Source organism: Galeopterus variegatus, unplaced genomic scaffold, assembly GCF_000696425.1.
Source record: "Galeopterus variegatus unplaced genomic scaffold, G_variegatus-3.0.2 Scaffold6575, whole genome shotgun sequence".
Taxonomy (NCBI): domain Eukaryota; kingdom Metazoa; phylum Chordata; class Mammalia; order Dermoptera; family Cynocephalidae; genus Galeopterus; species Galeopterus variegatus.
This window is the reverse complement of record NW_007732686.1, coordinates 14,223-22,308: the sequence shown is the minus strand read 5'-3', so window position 1 is coordinate 22,308 and position 8,086 is coordinate 14,223. Positions and strand designations below refer to the sequence as shown.

Below are 8,086 nucleotides of genomic sequence, written 5' to 3'. Positions count from 1 at the left end.
CATCACTTGCAGGATGGCAGAAGAGGAAATCATCAGACATAGAGGGTGATAGGACAGTGAGTATGGGTTATTTGCTAAACTGACTTAGCAGGGTCCTTGCTAAAGCTGGATTTTACAAGGAAGTGCACAGATGGGCCTTGGAGAAGGTTCAGCATAACTAAAGACTGGTCAAACAAAGAATCTTTGTCAGTGTCAAATAATATAAAAAATACAGGATATAAAAGGGTGCCAGCTACCCGATGGTGTGGGCAGCCAGTGGGTAGCTGCCCTTGAGCAAGCAGAGCAGCTGTATCCTCCACAGCCATGGGTGCAGCGAGAGTGTCTCCAGAGTGGATGTCTCAGAGGCTAGCTGAAACAAAGCGGCCCCCTTGAACCCATTTCCATGTCCGTACTCGGAGATGTCTTATGATCATCCTGAAGAAAATAAGCTGTGGCCTCCAAATCCAATTAAGCAAACCTCACTCCCCTGGAGAATACCACTAGTTTCCAAGGACCTGGAGAGCCTGCAGCCCTGAGGGAATTAGCTAGAAGCAGCCTTGTTTTCCTGCTCAGTATGGAGTGGCTTCCCTGAACATATGTTTCATTATGATTTGCACCAACCTGAAGAAAATATTCAGCTGCTGTGTCCTGGCCTTTCTCCTTTTTGCAGTCATTTGTGTGTGCAAGGAAAAGAAGAAAGGGAGTTATTATGATCCCTTAAATTGCAAACCAAGGAATTCCAGGCATTGAGGACTGGAGAAACTGGCCATGGGGTCTGTTTCCTGTACGTGTCCTAAAGCAGCACCCAGAATCCTCACAGGGGCAGGCAGGCCTTTATCAGTCCCAGGGGCCCAGCCAATGCCAAACCAGAGTCCTCCTTCAAGGTGTGGAATAAGGACAGCTCTTCCAAAAAATTTATCCCCAGGCTTCAAAAATCTAGAAGAATTATCTGAATATGAACAAGTGCAGTGCCCTACAAGGGGCCAGGGCCAGGAAACAAGGTCAGTGCAGAGGCCCTGGGCATCCGTCTGCAGGACCACATGAATGTATCCATAGTAGAGGCTGCAGATTTCCCTTCAATACCTCTGAATGGGAAGGTTACCTATCGAAGGAGAACATTAGGACCAATGCTGGGCCATGAGGCAGGTGTGCTGTTGTCTCCTCAGTGGGATTTCTGAAGTCCTCCCAACTGGGTGGAGAATTAGATGATCATAATGCTGTCCTGAGGTTTAACGGGGCACCCACAGCCAACTTCCAACAAGATGTGGGCACAAAAACTACTGTGTGCCTGATAAACTCTCAGTTGGTCACCACAGAAGGGCGATTCCTCAAAGACGGTTTGTACATGAAGAAATCCCGGTTGTGCAGTGCCCATCCAAACACCATTCAGATATCCCAAAGTGGTACCAGAATCCTCACTACAATTTCATTAATAGCAATGAAATAATTAATAGCAAGAGCTATCGTAAGCTGCATCCCAATCAGCCCTTTTACAGTCTCAAGCCCCAACGAAGCCTTGGGAGCTGTGGAACCTCCTTCAAGAAATCTCCCAGAAGAGATTCTGCCAAACCTCTGTTCTCCAGATGCTCAGTATCATCATCATCGTCATCATGCTGTGTGACCAGGTGGATAGTCATGAGTTCCTTCCAACCAAGTGCAAGACCGATGTGTGCTAACACTACCAGAAGTTCTTTGACATCACCTGCATGTTGGATGCCTAACACCTGCTCCTCTTTGAGAAGAATTTGGTGAAGACCTTGACCAGGTCACAGATGAGGACATTTACCTGCTTGGAAAAGCTGCACCACTTAACTTCTGGAGCATTTGCTGCTGAGCAAGGGCTCCCCTGCCAGGCCCTTTCGTTCTTCTCTGTCAGGCATTTTGTGGCTGGTCTTTTTGTCCACCCTGATCTGGGAAGACCATTTTCCTGAGCAATCCCAGCCTGCTCCTTGCATTCTAGGGGTCTTCTGTTTTAGGGCTTTAGGAGCCTGAGGGCAAACAACCAGATCCAGCCTTCCCTGTAGCCACAAAGAGTGTGTGAGCCCAAAGCCTCTCGCCATACACATGCACCTAGTATTCTTCCCAGACAGCGTCTTACCCTCCTTCTACACAGACAGACACAAGACCCACCTTTCCCACCAGTGCTGTCAAAGCCGGGTTTTGTTTTCCCCAACTGAATGATGTCATTCTCACAAACCAGCACTCTATATTGCTTGAAATCTGCACCCATATTAATGTTTCAGTCTCAGACACATCTGAAACATACCTTAGCTATTTCTGAATTACTCAAAGATTACGCAAAATTTTAAAATAAATGTGTTTTTTAAAAAATACGGAATATAACCCCTTAACTGTATTCATTAAAACGATCAATTTTTATCAAATTTTTATCATACAGCTTTTGTTTACCCACGATTTGTTTCTATGTAGTAATCAAACATCTAGCAATACTCCCGATAAACTAATGTGTGCTTAAAATGGAAGAGAAAAAGATGACTAACAGAGGGGAAGGGTGGTGGTTCAGTTTTGTCTTTTTTTTCTAATAAAGCCACAGCCACCTAGTGAATAAAATATTGTTCTCATTCACCTTTTCTAAAGTGCTTTCAGCTTTCTTCTCACCATTAGTGGGTCATAAGAGTTTAGGGCTTACAGCCAAGCAGAAGATTAAAAAATAAAACAAACAATAACAACTTCTCATCCCTATTTCTCAGTTTATTTTGAACTTAAAAAGAGGATGTCTACTTATCTCCAAACTTATCAAGTTGTGTACATTAAATATGTCTAGATTTTGTATTTCAATTATACTTCAATAAAGTTTGTTTGTTTTAAAACAGGGCAAATCTTTTGGTTTTAGATGGAATGTAATAGGTTGTGACTGGCCAGAATTCCCAATGCAACAACTAAAAAGGACTGGATAAATTACAAAAATTGTTTAGAGACATAAGAAAACAGTAGAAGCAATGGAGACTAGATGAACAAAAATTCCAGAGAGGGCAAATCCTTTCAAATTGAGCTGGCAGTCAGAACTTTTTTTTTTTTTGACGACATCACTGAGACTTAGAACCTGCATAGGTGGGTCCCCAGAATGCATCTTTTTGATTCTCATTAACTATTGTCCCTGTACCAAAATAAGGTGTTTCTAAGTTTAAAAGACTCTATCTGTCTTGAGTTGGACGAATCTTTCTTTCTTTCTTTCTTTCTCTTATTTTCATGCACTTGGTAACTAACATATTAAGATATTTGTGTGTGTGTGTGTGTATGTGTGTGTGCGCGCGCCAAGGAAAAGCTTCCTCTCTGCCCTCTAAGGGTTCTCTGCAAATGAATTGACAATAGGCAGATTAATAGGAGAAAAAGGCATGCAAATTTATTAATGTGCATAAGCATGGGCAACTGCAGGAGAATGATTACCCATCTACCCAATGAGATCCAGATACTTATATACCCTACTTCATAGAGAAAGGGACAATGGGGGAAATGTGACAATTTTGAAGGATAGTGAAAAATTTTTAGTGGGGATGAATGGGCCTAATGCTCAGACAATGTTTAATAAATAGCAATTGAATGGGAAGGAGAGCAGACAATAGTTTGGAACAATGTCGTTCATTTGGGCTCTAGGTATAGTGTTTAATTCTTAGTCTTTTCGTCTGCGATATGAGTTTTAATTTTCTCCAGTTAATGAAATTTCAGGGACAGGATCAAAGGTAGTTGTGTTCCTCTTTGGTGGGTCCAGTTTCAAGGTAGATAATGGGACTTCAGAGAACAGCTTAATTTTCTCCAGTTAATGAAATTTCAGGGACAGGATCAAAGGTAGTTGTGTTCCTCTTTGGCGGGTCCAGTTTCAAGGTAGATAATGGAACTTCAGAGAACAGCCTTACCCTGTGCTTTGGAAGACACAGGATTGAGAGACAGGAGGTGGGAGAGGGGGACGCAGAGAGACCTTGAGGCTTTTTCTTTTGTTCAGCATGTCAAAGCAACATATTTTGGGGTATTGTTTTCTGAGCCCCAATATGTGTGTGAGTATCACTTTGTTTGGATGTAACTGCTACCAAATATAAAAATGTCCTAACCGTTTTATGCAAACTATCATTTAAGTGTCACTTTATAATATTTGTAAAACAATATAAAATATATTAAATATTTTATTTGAGATGTTGAAAGATGAATTAATAAATGATCATTGTCACAGCCAAATCACACTTCCTCATAGTTAACTATTCATAGTCTTTAGGGAAAATATATTTAAAGCTGTAGATATTATAATACTTTCGTTCCTGAAAGGTTTATTTATTACAGTGAAATGGCTACATCTGCACTAAAAATAACAAAAATGAATGTGTTCAAATAAATACAGTAGAAGCTGTAAATTGAAATGATCCTACTGAGTGGCCTCAAATTTCTCTGTGTCCATCTGTAATTTCTGAATTTGGTATTTGTTAGCTTCACTTCCAGAAAATTCTGATTCAGCACATTTAGGCCACAGTCTGACTTTACCACGTTCCCCATGTTATTCTGATAGAACAGCACACTCTGAGAAAATATTATTCATGTGCTATCATTTAAAATATTTCAGTTAAATGTGAAGTATTTCAATGATAGACTTTTCTGATGATAACTAGTGCTATTAAAACCATGCACAAGTAGTTACATCTAGTTTTTAAATTAAGGACTTGTTTTTCAAACACTGTGACACAGAAGTGGGAATGAGCAGCACAAGATAAAATGATTTTCGAAGGGAGCTCAAAGACAAGCAGGGGAGAGAGACCAGTACACAATGATGTCAACACCAAAAAATATATGCCACAGTGTAAAAATTTTATGAGATGTTACGTATGACACACACACACACTAGAAATAAAAATACAAATATGATAAATTCTGTCCATATTGGGTAAAGGAGATTTAAATAAATAGAGGATATATGTTGGGGTGGGCATGAAAGTGTTAAGGATAGCCTCATTGAGAAGTTAGATTTCTTTTAAACAAGAACCTTTAGGGAAAAGATTTTGTATTTTGTTTTGTTTTGTTCTGCTTTTAACTGGCCATGGTGTATTATTATTATTATCATTAAAAGTAAATTTTACTTATCTATATATGTATGATAGATGGATTTATACTAGGGAAATAGCACAGTTTGGGATATTTCTGCACATTACAGGATTTATCTATCTTAGGAAGAATACTTCTGTTGAGATCTTGTAAAAATGTTATTGTACCCCCAAATGGATTTTTGACAAAGGATCAGTATAATCTAGTGGGGAAAAAACTTTCAACAAATGTTGCTGGAATAACTGAATATACATATAGAAAATAATGATACTCATCTTCCACATCACGTCATATACAGAAACCAATTCGGGCTGGATTGGAGACCTCAAAGTAAAAGGTAGAATTATGGGCCTTTCAGAAGAAACACAATACAATATCTTTATGACTTGGGGGCTGGCGAAGTTTTTTTAGGACACAGAAAGCAATAATCATAAAAGAAAAAAAAAGACATGCACTACACTGATAAAAGTTAAATTTAACTACAAAACAGATGCCATTAAAAAATTAATGGGTAAGTGAGAGATTGGGGGAAAATATTTTTAAAACACACATTTGATGAAAGATTGGTATTATTATAAATTAACATAATAATAAAAAGACACAATTTGATAAAATTGGGAAAAGTGTTTGGATAGATTCTACACAACAAAAGATATGCAATGGTCAAAATGCACATAAAAATTACCAAATATTATTCATTAAAAAATGCAAATTAAAACTACGATCAGATACCATTCTATGCCAACCAGAATGGCTAAAAGTTAAAAGACAACTGGAACGCAGGAAATAATGTTCTTAAAGCGAACCAACCAAAACAATTCTGTAGTTGGATATTCCCTTCATTTTAAAATTAAAACTTTTAAAAATTATTTTTTATAATTGTTTTTTATTTGATAACTTACAATCAATGTGGTCCATATGATATGAATTTTTTAAACTGTGTCCAGACTTGCTTTATGGTTTATAGTGTGGTTAATTTTCATAAATGCTTCATGTGGTCTTAATGTGTCCGTGAAGTGTTTTATAGTTTTCCATTAGGCCAATGTTACTAAATGAGCTGTTCAAATATTTTTACATTTTTAATGGTTTTTCATCTGCATTATATATTATTTCCTGAGAACTGTTCATTTAAATCTCCCACTATGATTGTACATTTATTAATTTGTCATTAAAATGCTGTCAATTTTGCTTTTTATATTTCAAAACAATGCTATTAGTTATATACAAATTTACAGTCATTATCTTTGGTTGAACTGAGCATTTCTTATGATAAAGCAAATCTCTTCTCAATAAGCTTTTGTTGTTTAAACATTTTACACTAATATTTAACATTGCAACATAAGCTTTCTTGTGTTTGCTATTTGCTTTGCATAGCTTTTAGTTATCTATTTCTTTACTCTCAAAACTTCTGTATTTTATAGATATTCTGTGTGATATGGACTGAATGTTTGTGTCTTCCCCATATTCTTATGTTACAACATAACTCCCACAGTGATGCTATTAGGAGGTAGGGCTTTTAGGAAGTAATTAGGTCATGTGACTGGAGCCTTCATAAGTGGGATTAGTGCCCTTTTAAGAAGACGGGGGAGGCAAGGGATCTCTCTCTGTCTGCAATCCACCATGTGAGGACACAGCAAGAAGACAGCCATCTGTAAACCAAGAAGTAGGCTCTTTATCACACACTGGATCTGCCAGCACCTTGGGCCCAGCCTCCAGACCGTGAAAAATAAATGTTTCTTGTTTAAGCCACCCAGTTTACAGTAATTTGTTATAGCAGCCTGAACTACTATAAATAGCATAAAATAAATGTTTCTTGTTTAAGCCACCCAGTTTACAGTAATTTGTTATAGCAGCCTGAACTAACATACTATAAATAGCATTTGCTAGATTATTTTTTATCTACTCAGATAATACATGCCGTTTTACTGAAGAGTTTAGTAAAATTCCATTAATAGTGATTACTGATATTATTGGGTTTATTTCTTTCATATTTTGTGCAATCCATTTGTCCAGCTTATGTTATATGCTATTTTTCCTTTTCCTTTTTTTTTAATGCTCTCTTTTAGATTGATTAGGCTTTAATTTTTGTTTCTGTTCTCCCCCTGCTGCTTTTAGTTTGGAAGATAAGTATAGTAACGACGGGCTGCACATACCTAAATGTGTAGTAGGCTGTATCATCTAGGTTTGTGTAAGTACACTCACTTTATGATGTTTGCACAACAACAAAATTGCCTAACAATGCATTTCTTAGAACTTATCCCCATCGTGAAGTGACACCTGACTCTATTCTATTTCTACCATTTTAGTGATTGTCCTAGAAATTTCAATATGTGTATTTAACTTAACGAAGTTTGAAGTTGATTAATAAAGTTATTCTTATCTCAAACGATATAAGGATTTTGGAGGACTTTATCAGTCCCTCTCATATTTTATTCCATTGTGGTGCAAAATTTTAGTTCTGACTGGAAATTGTGTTATTATTATTGTATCAATATTTTAAAATGCTTACTATTTTCTTTGCATATCATTCTGTTTTGTAATTTATACTTTCCTATGGAATAATCCTTCTTATTCCTATAATATATATTTTAGAATTTTCTTAAGTAAGGATTTGCTGGTACTGTTCTTTTCAGATTTTGTTTGAAAATGCCTTTTTTAAATCTTAAATATTGAAAGATACTTTTAATGGATATATAAATCTTAGTTAAAAAAAATTACTTTCTTAATACCTTGGCAATATTATTCCATTTTTGACTAGCTTCCATTGTTACTGTCAATAAATCAGGTCATAGTCTTGTCAGTGATTAGTCTTTTCTCTTTGACCACTTTAAAAATATTCTCTTTCACTTCATAATTGTGCAATTTCAAGCTGTGTCTTTTGGATTAATTGGGTTTTAATAATCTGAAGATTTGTAATTTTTTTTTTTATTTTTTATTTTTTGTCTTTTTCCGTGTCCGGCAACGGTTCACAACCCTCAGTGTCGCCCCCGTACCGGACCGGGACCGGCAACGGGATCGCAACCCTCGGTGTTGCCCCCGCGCCTCGCTCAGCCAGTGAGCG

General features: G+C 37.0%; 1 pseudogene; it reads left to right on the top strand.

Annotated features, from left to right (window-relative positions):
- Positions 1-1,813, top strand: part of LOC103606429 — a 52,332-nt pseudogene extending 50,519 nt beyond the window's left edge.
- The last annotated feature ends 6,273 nt before the right edge of the window (positions 1,814-8,086 follow it).